Source organism: Leuciscus leuciscus (genome assembly GCF_965113295.1).
Source record: "Leuciscus leuciscus genome assembly, chromosome: 8".
In the NCBI taxonomy this organism is placed as follows: Eukaryota; Metazoa; Chordata; class Actinopteri; order Cypriniformes; family Leuciscidae; genus Leuciscus; species Leuciscus leuciscus.
The window spans coordinates 38,159,547-38,179,532 of record NC_138732.1 but is presented as its reverse complement, the minus strand read 5'-3'; the positions used below and the strand labels follow the sequence as shown (position 1 = coordinate 38,179,532).

Here is a 19,986-nt window from a genome sequence, read left to right as displayed (position 1 = left end):
TCTAGAGAGGTTGAGCGTATGTAGATAATCTTGTTCTGTTCCAGGTATAGATCTCCAGAACCAGGGTTCATCACACAAAACAAGCTGATGATTTGAATCAGGTGTTTTAATTAATGAGACATTTAACACGTTCCCCTGAACTGAAGTCCAGAAACACTGAATCTAGTTGTGAGTTATATAGTTATATGAGTATTAGTTGCTGTGTACTGTGCAATGATTTATTGATATGTTCTTGCTTTGAAGCTCAGGAAATGTTAGAGATCAGAAGACTTAAACTAAAAAACATTTTGGAGAAAGGAAAATAGACAATAATTGTTGGCTTACAGTGAGAGTTTTCATTGTGCATGTGGAATTTTAATGAGAAAAAAGGCTAATGGTTGGAGTTTATGTATATGAACATAACCATTACCAACAGCTTTATGACTTGGTGATCTCCAGGCAAAATTGACTGCATTTAGATTTAAAGATTAAACATGTCATGAACACGTCAAAGCGAACGGGGCCATTGTGATGCTACGGGCTACAATGGACTCTACAGGACTCTACAGCATCATCATGCACCCGTTCAGAAAGACTAATGTTCCAGTTTATATTGTTTACTTTGATGTGTCCAGTGTACTATATGTAAATTATTATATTATATTAAAATTAAATATATACTGAATTTATCTGGAACAGCTGCTTGACTTGAATCAAGATCAAAACAAGACAGAATCAATAAAAGTTCATAGCCTCTGTGGGCTTCACAAACCTTCACAAACCTGTCTTTATCTCACAAACCAATAAGCAGCACGATTTCTGCTCAATGACTTATGTATACATACAAAATTGCATCTCACTGAACAAAACTTTACATCTATCCCTCACAGTCTCGTTTTCATTCATGTCAAATGATAACAGCTGTAAGGAAAGGGACCTCCCGGACCTGTGCAATGTTAGGCCATCCACTACAGTACCCTGTACTGGGACAAAGATGCATTCAACACATCACCGGAGAGAGGTTTACTCTTAAATGCATAAGCCGGAGATATTCAGTACAATCAACATCCGTAAGCTGACATTTAATTCAACAGGAGAATAATAGCTCAACTGTTTCTTTCCCTCTCAAATGCTTCAGGCAGTTTCTGGTGCCAACTAACCACAGTCCAAATGTTAGTGCAGGCTCGCTTTTTTTTTTGAGAGAGAGAGAGAGAGATTTGACTGTCTTTCTTTAAAGACAAATTAGCTCTGTTCCACAAGGTAAGAGCTCCTAACTAAGCAGTATTTTTAAGGCATCAAGGCTCGCTCCTGACATGAAGGGTCTTCCAGAAGGAAGGCATCAACATTAGGGCCGAAATCAAAGGCAGTTAAGGCTTTAATGTGTAAACCTACCATGAACTCTGAGGCTGTTCAGTGAGGATATATGCTACCATAGAAGTTACATATTAGTGTGAATTCTACTTCTTAAAGTACATTACCCATAATCCTGAGGAGAGACTGTTCAATCGGAGAAGTCTCTTGCTGCATTCCAATTCGCATACTATCCGTCGGAATTAGAATTACTGTGTCCGACTCACAAATCATAGTATTCTGAAATGAGTATCCCAAAGGTACCCTGATGGTCTACCATTTCTGGTGGAAATTCGAAGTGCAGATCCGTTCACACTCTAACGACTAATATTAACCCATTGTGCTTTGGAGGAGGATTCGGTTCAGAACTACAAACACAAATAAAAAGTGCTAAAAAACTAGGCATGCCAGATATGCGAGACAGACGGTTAGGTAGAAAGGTTTAGATACTTGTTACAAAATTTAAATTTAAATTTCTCCTATCAATTTCTCTGTGTGCATTTTAATATTACTTTAAACCATTCAAGCACAAGAAGACCCGCGTGCTGTTTTCTGTGCTGTGGTCACATTCAAAACGTGCATACTGTGCATACCTCTCATACTGTATAGAACGCGATACTGAGGAAGTTCTCTTCCTCGTCTTTTTTGCACTTGAACGGATAAATACACACAAAAATGTCAAAATATTCTCATAAACACAGTCGGTTATGTCTAAAGTGAATGAAAACAGCTGAGAAAGAAAATGAATGTGTAACAGTATATTGGATCCGTGCATCTCTTAAAGTGACAGCAGCCTAATTTTCCTGCTGCCGTCCCTATAATAACATTAATCAAACAATAAAAGACAAAGAGAAAATTTGCTCGCTGTTCTTGACTGAATAACTTCTGTAACTATATTTGTAATATATGTGTTATTTATAAAGTGCAGTGTTATTTTACACTTTATTAGTTTCTGTACCTGAATAATCGTATATTTGTTCAGTTGTATTTATTTGTGCGATTGCTAATTTGTTTATTTGTTCTTTTCTAAGTTTTTACTTGTCTTTAATAATGCTTGAATGATATATAGGTTTTTTTTTTTTTTTTTTTTTTTTTTTTACCTTATTGGAATCGAAATTAGGAATCGATAACAATTGGAATCGTTAAAAACATAATCTGCAACAACTTTATAAAGATACAAATAGCAAAATAGATGTGTTTGGCCATTAACATTTAAATATGCAAAGTATGCAAAAAACACGAGGAGAGTTTTTGTCACATGTCTAATCTGTTCTGCTCTCTGTGACCTCATTTTTCTGAGTTTTCTTGATTTGTCATCATTTACACCTGGTGTCTAGTTATCTCATTAGTTCCCTTTGTTTGGTCCATGCTTATAAGTCCTCAGTTCTCCCTCAGTGTTTGTCGGTTCTCGTTTATGCTTTCCTGTCTCCAGTATATTTGTCATTAAAGTCTATGTCTTATTGTTTATCTTCATCTTTGTGAGCTTTATTACACGTACCATTACAGAAGAACCGACTGAAACAGTATAATTGTGGTATTTTTTTCTTTCCGATTGATTTAAATTTTTGTTTTCCCATGGACCTTCCCAAAGTCCAGCTTCTTTGCTTGGAGCAGGAAGACCGTCCGCTGGAAGAACACACTCAGGACTTCATCCATCTGGTGTGCCTTACGCACTACCCTGATCGCTGAGCCTGAGCGAGCGATCGAAGGAACGCCTTCCAGCGGACGGTCTTAAAGGGGATTTCGCCGCTTTCGTGGAGTTTGTGCTGGTGAACAACAACGCACCTTTCACCATCGGCTCCGCAGAGGATGACTCCGTCACCAGCCCCACTCCATCACTGCCAGAGACCACCCATCCACCACTGGCAAACGACATGACGGGGATGTTGCATGTGCCCACCGCAGACCATGGATCGCAGCCTCGCCTCGATTGACGAGCTCAAACCGAGGAAGAGGTTGGAGGGAGTCACCTCCCCGCAGCCCAATCCACAAAAGAACATCTGACCAGGTGTGCGAGCCAGCAACACCGCGGATCGTCGAGAGAGTGTGGATCTCGATGGCTTGGAGGGAAGCCCTGCCCACACCCCTGCCGCAGTGAGTGAGTTGAGTCTGGCCTCTGGAGCTTATTATGAGGAACTAAAGGGCATTTTTGAGGTAGATCTTATTGACTTTTTTGGAGAGGTTATACCCCTTGCCCCTGTAGCTCCTTTGTTTCCTGTTTGCCCCCACCCCCTGTGTCTCCAGAATACCCGCCCAGCCTTCCTCTCCCACCTCCTTAATCTGCCAGTTCCTCAGCCCGCCTCCTCTGCTGTCCTTCAGCCCCTCTGCAGCTCCCATTGGCATTGAGGACCTACCTCCACCTCGGCCTGTTGACACTTCGGCTACGCCTTGGCTCCTCCCTCCCTCGGCTCCACGGAAAACCACCGGCCATACGGCTTCTCCGGGCTCCCTCGTCCATCTGGTTCCGCCTAGGTCAGCCATCGACCTGCCTGCACCTTCGGCTCCGTCTGGTCTCCCCGGCTCCGCCTCTGTCCACTGGTTTTCCGGCTCCACCTCGAGACGCTAGTCCCCGCAGCTCCATCTCGGTCTCCAGGACCATCAGCGTCGCGTCGGCTCATCAGTTCCACCAGGGTCGTCTTCAGTGTAGTGTTAATTTCGTTAACGAAATCATGGCAAAAAATATCCGTTGACGACCTTTTCTTCCATGACTAAGACGAGATGATAACAAGACGACACCAACGTCATTAAACGATAACTGTGACTGTGTCAACATGCAATATCGTTGACGAAAAAAGACGTGACTAAAATGTAGTTAAAAAATAAAAGCATGACTAAAACCTGTTTAACAAGCCGCTACAAGGTTTCATGCTTGCGGTTGCCAGATTTCAAGAATTTAAATCCCCCAATCAGAGTTTTTCTGTTAAAAGGACACGTTTTCTACCCGATGTTTTACTTAATATTTGCAATCTGGTACCATGCGTCGCACTCTCTCTACACTGCTGAAGAAGTGAAAACATCAAAAACTCAGACAAACATGTTAGCTGGAGTTTAGCGATCTCCATTTGAGATGGATTATATTATTTGCTTAAATGAAAGTGTCATTCAGCCAGTCTGTGTTCCTTCACGAGCCGCTTGCGCTGGTTTCTGTGACTAAAACTGCGAATTTCAAACATGAATCTCGACTATATTAATAAATGCACATATGCAGCTCTATGTGACAATAAATAGTATTTTTTTCTGTTGTTTTAATAAAACACATTAATGTAATTTGGAATTATGAGAAATGTCACCGTTTAAATTTGAGAGAAATGTCTTGTAGAGAATGGGTTAATTTATAATAAATAGCCTATGAAAAAAATCAGGAAACTAGATTAGGTAAAATACACATGCTTATGAGTTCTATGAGACTATACGAGACTATACGAGACATTCTCTAGATGTGTACTTGTATATGAAAGTGCAATAATTCTGATCAAATGCAAATATAAATTTCTCAAATGACAATAATTGTTGTGATTATAATTTTAAGCAAAATAATCTTTAGCCTATTATACATTTAACCATTATGCAGCATGACGAAAATATGACTACATTTTCATTGACTAAAACACCCAGGCTTTTAGTCGACTAAAACTTGACTGAATGAAAACAGGGCAAGGTTGACAAAATATGATAAAAACTTAAAAGTACATTTGACACTGTCAGGACTAAGACTAAATGCAAAAATAGCTGACAAAATTAACACTACTTCATACTTCAATTGGTGGCTTCTTCTCCGTCGGTCGTCCCCTGGATGCATACTATCAAGTCGGCAACACCATGGCTTCTCCTGCCTTCGACTCCACCCTGGACTATTATCATTATTATTTCTGTACTTGTGTGCAGTTAGAAATTACACGGTCATTCTGCACCATACAATATTGTTACTCCACTTATCTTTGTTTCAGTCACAGCTAGAAAGTTGATTTATATCACCCAGTTCCTTTTGCCTGCAGTGAAAAATCATGACGGCTTGATGTAATTACCATAAACAAATATGTTGAGCGCTATATATATACATACAAAGTTTCCAGAGGTTAACAACTGTAGTATGGGTGTTAAATTGAGCCTAAAATAGTAGATTGTTGCATGCAGTTGCCGTGGTGATGGAAGCTCTGCTTTCTTTACTTACTCTTCTTGCCTTGCAGCTTTCAATTTCAAACAATTAGTTCATGAGAGAGAAATCATTAGCCCTTGATCTCTTTCAGATATGTGGGTATAACAGAAATTATTGATGAATCCTTGTAAGTTTACAATTTAAAGACATTGTTCAGCCAGAAGAACTCTGACATTATTTACTCACCCTCGTGTCGTTCAAACCTCATAGCACTCAAACTTCATTGTGTTTCTTTATGTAGGTAGTAGCGATATAATGAAGCCTCACACGAGCAGGACAGACTCCCATTGATGGACAGGAAACAGGCCCGGATCATCTTGCAGGCTTTGGGCTCAACAGAAACCAGCGAACTGGACCAGTCGGGTAAGAAAATCGACAATCAATATTTATCATGATATTAATTTGCCATTAATGGGAAAGGAAATGCTTTCCACATATTTATTAGACCTTGAGAATTAAAATAAACACAACTTGTTTGTTCACCATTAAACTCCACAGAGTAGCTACCTTTCAATGAAATCCATGAAATCCATTTTAGTTTCCCCTAAATTCTGTGTTTTTCATTAAAAAAAATTTTTTTTTAAAATCTGAATACCAATTTTTATGGTTTAATAAAAATGTCTCATCAAAAATGGTGTCTAATGAAAGGAATTAATACAACTTTAACAATCTAATCAAGCTTTTAAAATGAAATCAAATGAAAATTTAAGATGCTGCACAACAGAACTGTATAAATTAAAACATGGATAAAAAAAAAAAATCTTTGTTATATTATATTCTTTAAAAATTAATAATATCATCATTACTTTAAAGCTGCCGTCGGCAAAATTTTTTTGATCATATTCAGTGTAATCGACACTATAATCCGACAGAACAACATAAATAAGGTGTTTTTAGAAAAAAACCCGAGCTTCTAACTCCACCTGGAGCGTGTTATTTGTTTTGCAAAAATCCAGCGCTCCCGCTTCATCAGGTCCAATCAGCGCAGGGGGGTGTGAGATCTGACTGTCAATCACAGGTCGTGCACACGCCACAGATCCCCCCTCACTCGCGCACGTTAATATCACATGCACACGCCACGCCTGAAGTTCGCCTGGAGATTGCATGAAGCGTGATGGCGGAGAGAAAATCTACTAACAAGCTTCCAATTCCTCGGTTATTGCTATCTATGGATAGATCAGCCAGGGCAGCCTACCTCCGAGTCCATGGTGTTGATAGATGCTGAAGAGACGGACGCGTTCACAGAAAATCAGGTACACACGCACAGTGACGCACTGACGAGCACGACCTCGATGGGAGGGTGCTCGCTGGTAGTGGGGGAGGGGCATGAGAGTTGTAAACATTCAAAATTTTGGCTAATCGACCCAATCTGCCAGACTTGCCGACGGCAGCTTTAAGAATTACATTTTAGTGATCTATTTCTGTCATAATTTCTTCAAGTTAAACCAAACTTTTATTTTGACGGATTGTCGTGAAGACTTTTATTTTCAGTTTTAGTGTATTTGATGGTAGTTTTTCCTCAAATGAAACGGTGAAAAGCTTGTGAAGTGACTCTCAAAGGAGCTCTGGAGATGAAGTTAATGTGTTTATGTCCTCATATCTTTAGACGCCAGGCGCTGAAAACACTGTGAGCGTCACATGTGTATGATTTTGTGGATCAGATGAAACCGCACCATTCACTCATAGAAACACGCAGAAATCACTTATTAGCGACATGTCCGTTGTCGCATTTATTTCTGATGTGTGACAGGCTGTTAAGATTAATCCATATTGAGGACAAATGTCCAGAGCTTATCATCGTTATCGACATCAATTTTATCGCAATCTCGATATTATATCGTTTATCACCCAGCCCATTTTGTGTTTCTTGCCGCTTAGGCCTGGGATTATATTAAATAGCTCATACTAGGGGTGTGGGAGATATATCATCTACGATAGTATTGAAATTGTTGTTTTAACGATGTACAATCTGACATTACACCGTGTTACAAATTATTATGCAAATGATATTTTACACTGATTTTCCTAAATAGTCGATGCAAATGACAGTCAGTATAATTTTCAAGTCACCAACCGTTAGGGTAAGTGGAATTTCATTGCACAAACCACCCAACGAAAACAGTATTTTTTTCAAAAATCTAAATGCACTGTTCCAAATTATTATGCACAACAGAGTTTGAAAACATTTTATAGGTTGTAAAGAACTGAAAATGGTCATTTGTTGAATTTGCAGCATTAGGAGGTCATATTTTATTTCAATCAAACACATCTTAACAGGGCAAGTTACATGTTAACATAGGAACCCTTCTTTGATATCACCTTCACAATTCTTGCATACATTGAACTTGTGAGTTTATGGAGAGTTTCTGCTTGAATTTCTTTGCAGGATGTCAGAATAGCCTCCCGGAGCTGCTGTGTTGATGCAAACTGCCTCCCACCCTAATATCTTTTGCTTGAGGATGCTCCATAGGTTCTCAATAGGGTTGAGGACAGGGGAGGATGGGGGCCACACCATGAGTGTCTCTCCTTTTATGCCCATAGCAGCCAATGACACAGATGTATTCTTTGCAGCATGAGATGGTCATGCATGAAGATGATTTTGCTACGGAAAGCACGGTTCTTTTTGTACCATGGAAGAAAGTGGTCAGTCAGAAACTCTATATACTTTGGTCATTTTCACACCTTTAGGGACCCTAAAGGAGCCTACCAGCTCTCTCCCCATGATTCCAGCCCCAAAACTCTGCCTCCTCCTTGCTGATGTCACAGCCTTACTGGGACATGGTGGCCATCCACCAACCATCCACTACTGCATCCATCTGGAGCATCCAGGGTTGCACAGCACTCACCAGTAAACAAGACTGTTTGAAAATTAGTCTTCATGTATTTCTGGGCCCGCTGCAACCGTTTCTGCTTGTGAGCATTGGTTAGGGGTGGCCGAATAGTAGGTTTATGCACAACTGCAAGCCTCTGGATGATCCCACACCTTGAGGTTCACGGGACTCCAGAGGCACCAGCAGCTTCAAATACCTGTTTGCTGCTTCGTAACGGCATTAGCAGCTGCTCTCTTGATCCGATCAATTTGTCTGGCTGTAACCTTCCTCATTATGCCTTTATCTGCACAAACCCGTCTGTGCTCTGGATCAGCCACAAATCTCGTCACAGTACGCAGATCACGCTTAAGTTTTCCTGAAATATCTAAGGTTTTCATACCTTCTCCAAGGCATTGCACTATTTGACGTTTTTTCTAAGCAGAGGGATTTTTTTTTCGTATTGCTTGAAACCTGTGGCCTGCTTAATAATGAGGAACATCCTTCTTAAGTAGTTTTCCTTTAATTGGGCTCACCTGGCAAACTAATTATCACAGGTGTCTGAGATTGATTTCAGTGATCCAAAAAGCCCGTAGACACAATACCATCCATGAGTTTGATTGAAAAACTAAATATTTAATGTTTATGATACTTAATTCCAATTTGCATAATTTTGAGCGCAGTGTATTGAGAGCTCCTCTTGTTAAACTGTTTACTTTTGTGAGGAAGAAAATACTTGTGTGATACTAACTAGTTGTGAAGTTGTGTGACAATTTTATCATTTTAATTTGCACACACAAAGAGTGCATGTATATTTTGTATTATTATTTATTCATTTATGGTACATTTCTTAAGAAGCATAATTTATTTTTAGACTTATTTGTTGGCCAGTTGTGGTCTGTGCAATAAATATTACAAGTTCTATCTATTGTGTTTTATTGTTCCACTATAGTAATGATAATATTTACAATGATATATTGAATTTAATAGGTTTCTCTCTCATTGTCCCACAGCAACATTAAAATCGTGTAGATTAGTGTAAATGTTTTATACTAATAATTTATTGTATTTAGTGTCCATTTCATTCATTTAACAAATTTAATATTGGGGGCATCCAAGTTATTTGACATATTTTAACATTTTTTACGCAATAGTTACTTTCCCTGGTAATTAGTTTATGATTTAACTCAGTTACTATTTGTGAGAAGTTACTAGTAACTAAAACAAATTACTTTTTTTAAGTAATGTCGTCACCCATTTTATACAACAGTTTAATAAACCATTAAGTGACTTACATTTTAGACACAATATTGCCTGCTTTGCTCTGTTTCGCCAACAAAATAGTTCCAAACAAAACCAGTGTCACTGTTTTGCAACACAGTGTTTTGTTACTGAATGAATCAGTCCATTTGAATGAATGACTCAATGATTCGTTCATTAACAGTGACTTGTTGCCACCTACTGGCAGTTTTAGTTTCATATTTAAAGTATCTTTTCCTTTTTTTTTCATTTCATATATCATCAATGTTTTATTTAAAAAAATTCAAAACATTATTTATGCATTTGTAACTGCAGGTTAAATGCATTGATGAGCTGCATTAAACAGTTGCAGCTTCTGTGTTTCCTCTGCATTGCAAAGATTTTGTTGATACTGATTTCATTTGATTGGTAACAGGCCTATAGTGTCTTATTTTTCTAAATAAGTTTATTGATTAAATGTAATAATTTGACTAACAATCGTTGTAGGCTACATTTAATTAGGTAAGAAAAAATTGCCCTAAGATACCTCCCATAACTCAGAAAACAAAGTGCAATATACAGTTCTGCTAATGGATGTCTAGCTTACATGTTACACAGTGTCCTAACCACCAGACACGATGCAATAAAATGGCAGGCAGCGACTAGCAATTTGCTAGGCTATAAAGGTTACGCAAAATGATATTCAAAGTCACATTAGACACTTTTACCATGAAATAAAGCACATGATCAGTACCTGAGATTACCTTGTTTGTTGTTGCTCCATCCGCGATGTCACAGAAATAGAAACCACTACTAAAATAGTATCGCGGTCATGGCTTTTTACGACAAAAACTCTGATTAACACGGAAAACACGTCTTTTATTGCGTGTCGTGTCGTCGCATCGCATCTGGACATGGAGTAACTCAGTGTTTTTAAACAAAACTTTCAATTTCCTTCTAATATTTGGTTACACTAACCTGACAAACTTGGCAAATCCTGTAATTATTTCATCAGCAGAAGTGCTTGCTGCATCAACATGCCTTGTAAACATGACTTTGTTTCCAGGTAAACTGATAAAAAAAAACACCTAGGTTTCCTTACTGATGATATTAGAGGCTACTAGATGGAGAAAGTGCTCGGTGTGAGTTTTGTGTGCCTCAGACGGTCAGGGAACAGAATGTGGGTGTATCGTGGGTGTGACATTGGCTGGTTAGTGACATGGCTGGTGAAGGATAACAGAAAAGGATGTGACGTAACAATCTGCAAAGTATTGTTTACATGGTGGAAATTCCACACACTGGAATTACACAGTAGAAGTAAAAGCTAAACTGTTTAAAATGAACCCGGATCTTGATCAGATGTCGACAAGCTCCGGCTACTCTTTATCAATCTTTTTGGCTTTGCCAAGCATTGACCTCTTTCTGGACATCAATCTTCAAGTCAATTTCATTTTTATTTTTAGATGTTGAATTGTGCCCCTTAGTGGCGCTTTTTGGTCTTAATCCCGCAAAGGTGTCCTTATCGTCTTCACAGTCAAATGCTGTCGCTTTTGCTTAATAATTGCTAAAAGGGTTATATTAATGAACTGGAAAAATCCTTCCCCACCTAGTTATGTTGCACCCACCTGTTGCAGTTTATTCAAATAGAAAAATTATATTTACAATGCTTGGCAGAACAGAACAATTTCACATGATTTGGCAACCTTTCATTTTGTACTTTAAAATTTTTTATTTTCCTATAAGTAACCGTAAATGTAACCCTTCCTCTGCATTTGACCCTTTGTCACCTTGAATTATAAGGTTATATCTGACATTTTTGTCAAAATTGAGTTTTTCAAATTGAGTTTTCACATATTCTTATTTACATTTACATTTACATTTAGTCATTTAGCAGACGCCTTTATCCAAAGCGACTTACAAATTAGGTTATTTAACTTATTTTCAGTATGTGATGTGTACATTTTGGGACTTTTTGTTTAGAAAACAAAAAGGTTCTATCTACAAAATCGAATGGAATGCAAAAACATTGAAGCTCAATATCTGAAAACCACTCAGAATGCAGATTACCTTATAATTCCAAGGTGGCGTCTTGCTGTTCTTGGCCCCGCTCTCATCCCTGAATAATTAAGAAACAGGGAGTAATTAAAAAGGGAAAGAAATTGTATTTCGTTTTTCTGTGAAAAAAACAGAAACTCTTTTTCTTAGTAATTTTAAAAATGTTGCTGCATTTTGTTTATATTGTTACTACATTGTATGTATATATATATATATATATATATAGTGCGTATATATATTTTAATTGAATGTTATTTTACTTGTATTGTAATATACTAGTAGATTTTAGAGCTAGCATTTATAATCCTTTTTTTTTGTGTACAACTGACGTGACGTCACGGTCAGTGTCACGGTCAGTGGCTTTAATGAAGGGAATGTTGAAGGAGATACTCAAAATAAATCTTTAATCCAAGAATCAAAATATTATCCAGGAGAATGACTCAGAGGAAACACGACCACGAACACACTAGCACAATTTTATTAGAACACACAATTCTAATTTGCAACAATGCGATATTTTCTAAATGTCGATAAAAGACTATTGCGCAATGACGGCGTTTCCATTTACCGATGTCCTGTGACAGAAACGTAATTTTTTTCCTCTTGTGATTAGTCATTCCAAAAATCGTCTTCTGTCCAAACATACCGCACCATCTACGTCAGGTGACCTGTAGATGCGCAAAAACTGAAACAGTTCATTACAGATTTGCACAAAACTTTTGCTATTTTTTTTTCTTTTCTTTTTCTTCTTCTAAATGTCGACAAAAAATATTGTGAAATGACGGCGTTTCCATTAACCAATGTTATGAAAACTAAAACTTCATTTTTTCCTCTCGCGATCAGTAAAATAATTACAAAATGGAGGTTTATGTACTATATCCCAGCCACTGCACTAGCCATTATTATTAATCGACGGAGATGTATGTGTGTTTTCCAAGCATTAATGGTAAGGAACGACCCTTATACTCGTGAGCGGCACATATAAGGTGTTTCTGGGTGTTTCTCCCTCATATCTGCTTCGAGGTCTTGATTGTGGCATTTCTTTGAGGTTTAGAATCTCGTATTCTGTCCAAACACACCGCGTCATCTACGTCAGGTGACCTGTAAATGCGCAAAAACTGTTTCCATTGCAGTTTTGCTAAATATTTCTTTTTCGAATTGCCTGAAAAACCACCTCATGCGAGCGTAAAAACGTTTTTGCGATAAATGGGAGTTTTTGCAATTTTGCCTTTTTTTTTGTTTTTTTTTTGCAAGAACTACTTGAAGCAGTATACATTTATGTAAAATTGCACTAGACTTCCACTGATTGTACACATTGTTGTTTGATTAATAAAAAAAACGATATTCAGTGGTATGTCACAGATGCTGTTCATATTCGATGCTGTTAACCGTGCTGCATTTGTCTGCAGTCTTGGGTCAGTGACTTGCTCAATCAGTAGTTCTCAGAGCAGGTTTAGATTATACAGGTTTAAACAAATATTGATTTATTAGCAGGTTTGCAAAATATTTTGTCATATAGAATACCCTTTTTATTTATTTCCCACTGAATTATGCGATCTGAAGAGCTGAAAGAGCGTTCAGAACGAGCTCTGTCTCTCCTCTTCCTAATTTGCATCAGTTTGACTCGTTGCATGTTCATTTGATCTCTACAGCTGTCAATCATTGTACGTGAGTCAACATAACCATTATCCTGCCCTTTGCATGACACTGTCCTGTACATTTCCTTGCCCTGTGCTCTGTGAAGAACGATCCAAAGAAACATTTCTACACTTGAAATAAGAAGCTAATAAACAAACGAATAAGATGGTTGATGGTTTGTGTGTGATTTTCATATTTTAGTATTTTCATATGAATAAAGAATGTTTACATTATGGTGTAGCGATTAGCCACACACTGTAAAACCCAACAAGTTCAGCTGACTCAAAACATTTGAGGATACCGATTACCTCAATTCAATTAATTTGATAAAAAAACAATAGTTATGAGTACTTTGAACTTATTTTAATTGAGTCAACTAAAACAAGGATATTTCTTAATGCACAATTAAACTAAACTGCATTTAAATACTTCATATAACTGAAACTTCACTATATTGAGTAAAATCACTGAAATTACTAACTTTAAATTAACTTGCAGTTACTGTTAGCTCACAATATCACACACAAAGTCAAATCCAATAACTCATATAACATTTGAGGACACCGATTACCTTAATTTATTAAATTTTTTAGAAGCCAATAGTTATGAGTACTCTGAAGTTATTTCAGTTGAGGTCACTAAAAGAAGATATACATTGCAGTCAAGAAATTAAGTGATTAAAGTGATTCATTAAGTGATGATTGAACATTAGTGAAGAACTCCTGCTGTTAACTAGCAGAATCATTAAAGGAACGAGAAATAACGAAAGAGAAACAAATCTCTCAAGATCTCTGCAGAGGAAGATTAAACAACTCCACAAACAGCATTACCAGCTTCACTTATTACTAACCAGTTTGACTTTATTTCTGTCACGCGTCTACAGAAGTTGTTATTGAGAATTAATAGAGGTTTATATGTTGATGATTTACTGTTTCACTAAAGTTACCATGATGGAGATCAGTGTTTGCTTTAGTTGGGCTCTTGACCCTTGAATTTATAATGCAAGTTTTTCTCTGGCTGCTGTTACTGTGTTTATAAAACACACTTGTTGTGGCACAAGATCGGATCATAAAGAAAATATAATCAGGTGTTGATGGTTGTGTTTTGATGATAAAACTCACAATTTAGTGACTTGATTCACTGAACTTATCCAGAGCCTAATCTTTGTTTAAACAGGTGATCTATTATTAGTTTTGTATTATTAATTATAGTAGAAATGTGATTCTGTAAGATCCATTGTTGTGACAATCAGATTTAAAATCCTCTGTGGTATTATGCTGACTCACACAGAGATCTAGAATCAGCATATGAATCACAGTTTTACTATAATGAATAAAACTAATAATACATCACCTGCTTCACAAAAGAAAGCTATTAGTTTGACATTACTTTTCAGCTGTTATTTTGTCTATGGAGCAAATGACATGAATATTGTGTGGAAAAGCAACGTGATTACAGAGGCATAAAACTAGTTCTTTATTCTAAAAATTCTTACAGAGCCATGAGTTGAACATGCTCACTGAGTTTCGTTCCGATCAGCCTACGGTAACCTTGTCTGATAGCTACTCAAATTTCATTGGCGGTCATGTTTTTTGAGATACGCCAGTGTCCTCATAGACTATTGTGGCACCTCGTACAAAGACAGCGCATGCCAATTTTCAAGTCATTTGGGCTGATGGTTGGGTGGTTATAGACATTTTAATATTTTTTGGCGCCACCAAGTGGCTAATCATCGCGATTTTTTTCAAGTGACCTCAGATTGAGCTCATACATGAGTTTGGTGAAAATATCTAGTTCCGTTCATGAGTTATAGCCATTTTTGTAAAAGTGGCCGCTGACATATAGAACATTGTGGCACCCCCTAGCGACCTCGCAGCGAAATTTTTTAATTTCTTGATAATTATTGACAATCAGACTCCAGAGAATCTTGCTGCTCTGGTTTGGTTCCAATCGGGCCAAAAGCCGAAGACTAGTGTGCAAAAGTAGGTTTTTCACGAAATCCAAAATTACTAAAAATTTGCCTCAGAGCAAATAAATGATTCCAACGATAAGATACTTGAGCCTACGCCTAATGGTTTAGGAGTTACGAGCCATTTCATACTTTTGACCGCTGTAGCGCCCCCGTCAGGCCGATCGGGGCGGGCCTTGGTGACGTTGTAGGCGGTGTGAGTACTACCAGCCCTCAAAGTTTCAAGTCTCTACGACTTACGGTTCGGTCTGCCCGATCAGTTTTAGATGGAGAATGCTGCATCATGGGAGCGTGTTTTTTTACCTTTAAAACTGTAATACCTCCACTGATGGCCCGATCTCTGTAAAAGTTTGCACGTTTCTTTAGAATAATATGGCGCACGTGCTCAGCTAATTTGGTGAAGTTCTGCGTAGAGCAGACAATTTTTCAGTCATTTAAATGTCATTTTGTATAGGATAATAATATAGAGCATTTTTTACCTTTATAACAGTTAAAGCGCCACCAATGGCCCGACGTCCATAAAAGTTTCAGCCTGATAGGCAGGAAGAGGGGCCGCTTTCAGCCATTTCATGGGATTTGCAATAGAAATACATCATTTTGACACCTTTTTAACAGATATAGCGCCACCAAGTGGCCAGTTGCTGCGACCACAGAATGAGCTCTTACAGGTGTGCTGAGTTTGGTGAACATATCTCGTTCCGTTCACGAGTTATAGCCAATTTAGTAAAAGGGTCTCCCTCCCACTTGGAACGTTTTGACGGCCCTTAGGGACCATGAACCGAAATGTCCTCTTTTTTTTGATAACTATTGACAATCAGACTCAGGCCATAAACCTAGGACTAGTTCGCCAAAGTAGGTTTTTGAAAAAAAAACAAATACCCGAAAATTTTCCCAGGTTGACGAGCAAATCCGAGGCATTTTGTCTGCCTTGAGCCAAGGATTCCAACGATATAAGACACTTGAGCCAACGGTTCAGGAGTTATGAGCCATTTCGTACTTTTGACCACTGTAGCGCCCCCGTCAGGCCATTCGGGGCGCGTCTTTGGTGACGACGTGGGCAGTGTAAGTACTACCAGCCCTCAAAGTTTCAAGTCTCTACGACTTACGGTTCGGTCTACCTGATCACTTTTAGATTGAGAATGCTGCATTATGGGAAAATTAACAATAACAATAGGGTTTCAGCACAACGTGCTTGAACCCATAATTATTAGCCATATTTATATATAATGACAAAATGGGACAAATTGAACAGCACAAACAGGCACTGAAAACCTGGAATTGTTTTTTAAAATTGCATTTGAATCGCAATTGCAGTATAATCAGAAAAACCACAATCCGATTTTTTCCCCCAAGTTGTGCAGCCTCACAGTGTAATGTTAAACTGCACAGGCAAAAAATTACTGTAAGACTATGTGCTGCTGATGTGTGATGTGATTTCCTTGCTTTATTTATATAGCACGTTTTACAATACAGTTTGTTTTAAAGCAGCTTTACAGTGATAATAGGAAATTAATGCAACAAAGATTGTTTTGGCTGTACAGCAAATCTAGAAGAAAGTCATTGTCCAGTTTAAGAAAGTTTTTGATTGATTCTGTTCTTGTAAGAAAGGAAAGAAGCATATTGTGCTATAGTTAGTACTTAACATTACATTTTTCATAATGATTCTTGTTTCTGTGGTTTATTTTTGGCAGAAACATTTTACGGTTTGGTTTTTATAATTTTTTACTTCCTGAAACTTGGTAATGGTTGTAACACTTTCTATGGGAAGAAAAATTATGGACATGATTCGAAAAGGTTAAATGGTCCTGAAAAAAAACAACAACAAAAAAACATATATGGCTTTGATTTTCTCACCGTTTTAGAGTGAAACATGATTTGGTAAATATTACATTTCATATAAAAATGTAAAATAGTATTTTTTTGTAAATATGTCAATATTTATGTAAATCTTTATGTAAATATTACATAAAAAAAAAAAAAACATTATGGAACTATAATAAATGGTACATTCATTGGGAAAAAAATATGTCATTTTTGATCGCTGTGAGGAGCACTACAGGGTTTAGAAAGATTATAATAAAAAGCCGGAAAATGGCTCTATGGCAGTTGTGAGTTAACATTAACATATGAGTATCAGCATGAATTCTGGTCCATTTTAGACTTTGTTGTAGTCAAAAACTCACTCACAAGAAGTGATTATCATGTAAAACTACTAACCAAGTCAAGTTCTTTATTGCCATGTCTTTGCAGTGCAGATGATAAAGTATAGCATGTGTGAAGTCTATGTTTTGGGAACAGTGGGATCTTGGGGTGGATGGGAAGTCACTTTCACATAATGAGGAGATTATCTGTCAAATTTAAAGGTTCTAACAACAAAGAAATCGTTTTTTTTTAAGAACTGGTCACTGAAAGGCACTGAAAGGGGAACCAAAATGGTTCTTCTGTGGCATCGCTGCGAAATCCTCGTTTTGGAGCCATGGCAGTGGTGTCACTAGACTGTGGTTGGAGGGCAGAAGGTATGAATGGCCTTCGGTGATGCTGGGAGTTCTCATAGACCCTCTGGTGGTAGATGTCTTTCAGTGGTGCGAGGGCTGTAATGGTGATAGTCTGCAGTTTTTATCACACGCTGCAGTGCTTTATGAGCCTGGGCAGAGCAGTTGCCATAACATACTGTGATATAGACAATGATATACTCTCAGTATGTTCAACTAATGAGACTATCCTTCCATTCAGAAGTAATAAGTATTGATTAGTTGACAGAAAACAATATACAGTTGACTTTGAAGATAGCAAACAAAACTCTTATATATCTTTATCAAATCCAGAAACTAGTTCTTCCTCAGAAGTGCGCATTGCAGCAGATAGTAAATATGATTGTGTCCCAGTAGGCTGATTAAACCCTGTGCAGTCTGACTCCTGAATATTGTGTAAAGCAGAGGATGCAATTTTGTGAAAGCCTTTTCCATTTTGTGTGCAGCATACATAGTTCACCCAAAAATCATCATCAAATCTGTCATTGTGGACCTTGACAGTCAGAGTGGTTGACATCTCCACTGACAATACCTTTTTTGTTCCATGACTAGCCGCAAAAGATGTCCAAGATCTGTGGTTTTCAAATTTGAAAAGCAAAACTGGCTTATAATCATATTCATGATCCAATTTCACCATCTGTGTTCCTCTTACAGTAATGTAGTTATTGATGGTTATGTGTAGCTCAAGGCCACATGAAGATACCGTAATATAGCAGAGTTGAATCTTTAGTTTGGTAAACAGGAGTCCCATTTGGGCATATTTTTCCCGCTTCTCTAGTGCAAGATAAGCCTGTGGGTTTGGAATATTCAAGCACCTCACAATCCCATCCGATTCCAAAACGATTCTTGAGATTTTTTTTATTTTCCTTATTTTAACTAATTTGTTTACCGATTTTGAATCTTACATTTAATTGTACAATTTCTTTTATTTAAATTCTTATGTAATTATAAGTACATTTAAAAAAAGAAATAAATTAATAAAAATTTTCAACTGACTATAGCTTCAAAACATACAAGCAAATAGTAAATAATAAAAGAGGAACAAAGAAACATATTACAAGCAATAAACAAAGAGCGCTTTCAGTATAGCGCTTTCTCTTACACGGAGACGCACACGCTCTTCACAAAGCACACGTGAGCATTTGAAAGCTGCTGTCAGTCAGCTGATTTCCTGTTGCTTTGTAAATGTAACATCAAGCAAAGTGCACGTTTCTCACTGCGCATATCCTGTGCAATGAAGCCTGTGATTGCCCTTGTAATTTGCTTCAACCTTTTTGAACTGTATGGAAGATTATTTTATGGAAGTTGTGTGTGTGTGTGTGGAATTGGAAGCAAGCAGAATATGACTGTTTCTAGAGCATCTAACTAAACTAAGAATCGATTCAGAATCATCGAAGAGAGAATCATGATGCATCTGAGATATTTTTTTTTTTTTTTTACCCCTAGTCCTGACGCTACAACAAGCCAGAGGATGTTCAGCAAGTCTGACAGAGGTTAGGTGTATGAGAACAATGACACTTTCCAAAAGATAGGCTAAGCCCTTATGCTTTCCTGTACTTCCCCATGGATTCATGACGTCCGGTCCGTTGTCTGATACTGATAGAACACATTATCCCTAGAAGAGTCTAACAACATTTCACTCATACGGTCACAGCGGTCAGAGATTTCAGATTTCTGTTTCATATGTGGCGGCTAATTGTTAAGTTACCGCCCGATGTCAGAAGCAATTAGTTAGCATACAAGAACTCCCTATAATGCTCCGGTATGACAGCTTAGAGCAGTATAGATCTGCTGAACAGCTGAGGCTTCTGGACCAGCATGCAAGTCTAGACTCAATCCTATATGTTTGTTTTCTTATTAAGTTTGAAACTGTACAGTTGAACTCATAACCTTTCAAAGCGTACTCCATTTGATGGCATGCGTGAATGCAGGCGGTCGACACGTGTGCTATAGAAAGTTTAATCTTTGTCCAGTGTCTGCGCTATTGTTCTCCAGAAGTTATGACCAATAAAAATGTATTTGTACTCTTTTAAACTAAAGTTATGGCTCTCACAACCCCATCACACAAATGCTTGTCAATGTGGGCTTCTATTGATGTTGCAGTGTCTTTATTTCCGCTTTCGACTGTGCAACTATGGTTCGGGCCAGTGTTGCCACCTTGTGGAACAGCCGATTGCAAAACAAATTCAATGTGCATGTGCGAACTGTGCACACAAAGTAATTAATATTGGTAACAAAAGAAAAAAATCAGGTGGCGCGTGT

At 37.8% G+C, this 19,986-nt stretch overlaps 1 protein-coding gene across 1 annotated transcript in view; it reads left to right on the top strand.

Moving 5' to 3' along the window:
* nexmifb (neurite extension and migration factor b) overlaps positions 1–19,986 on the top strand; it is a 71,594-nt gene that overhangs the window by 42,728 nt on the left and 8,880 nt on the right. The window contains exon 2 of the mRNA XM_082178264.1: positions 5,727–5,848. The gene's annotated coding sequence lies outside the window, so the exon portion shown is untranslated. The remainder of the gene's footprint in view (positions 1–5,726; positions 5,849–19,986) is intronic.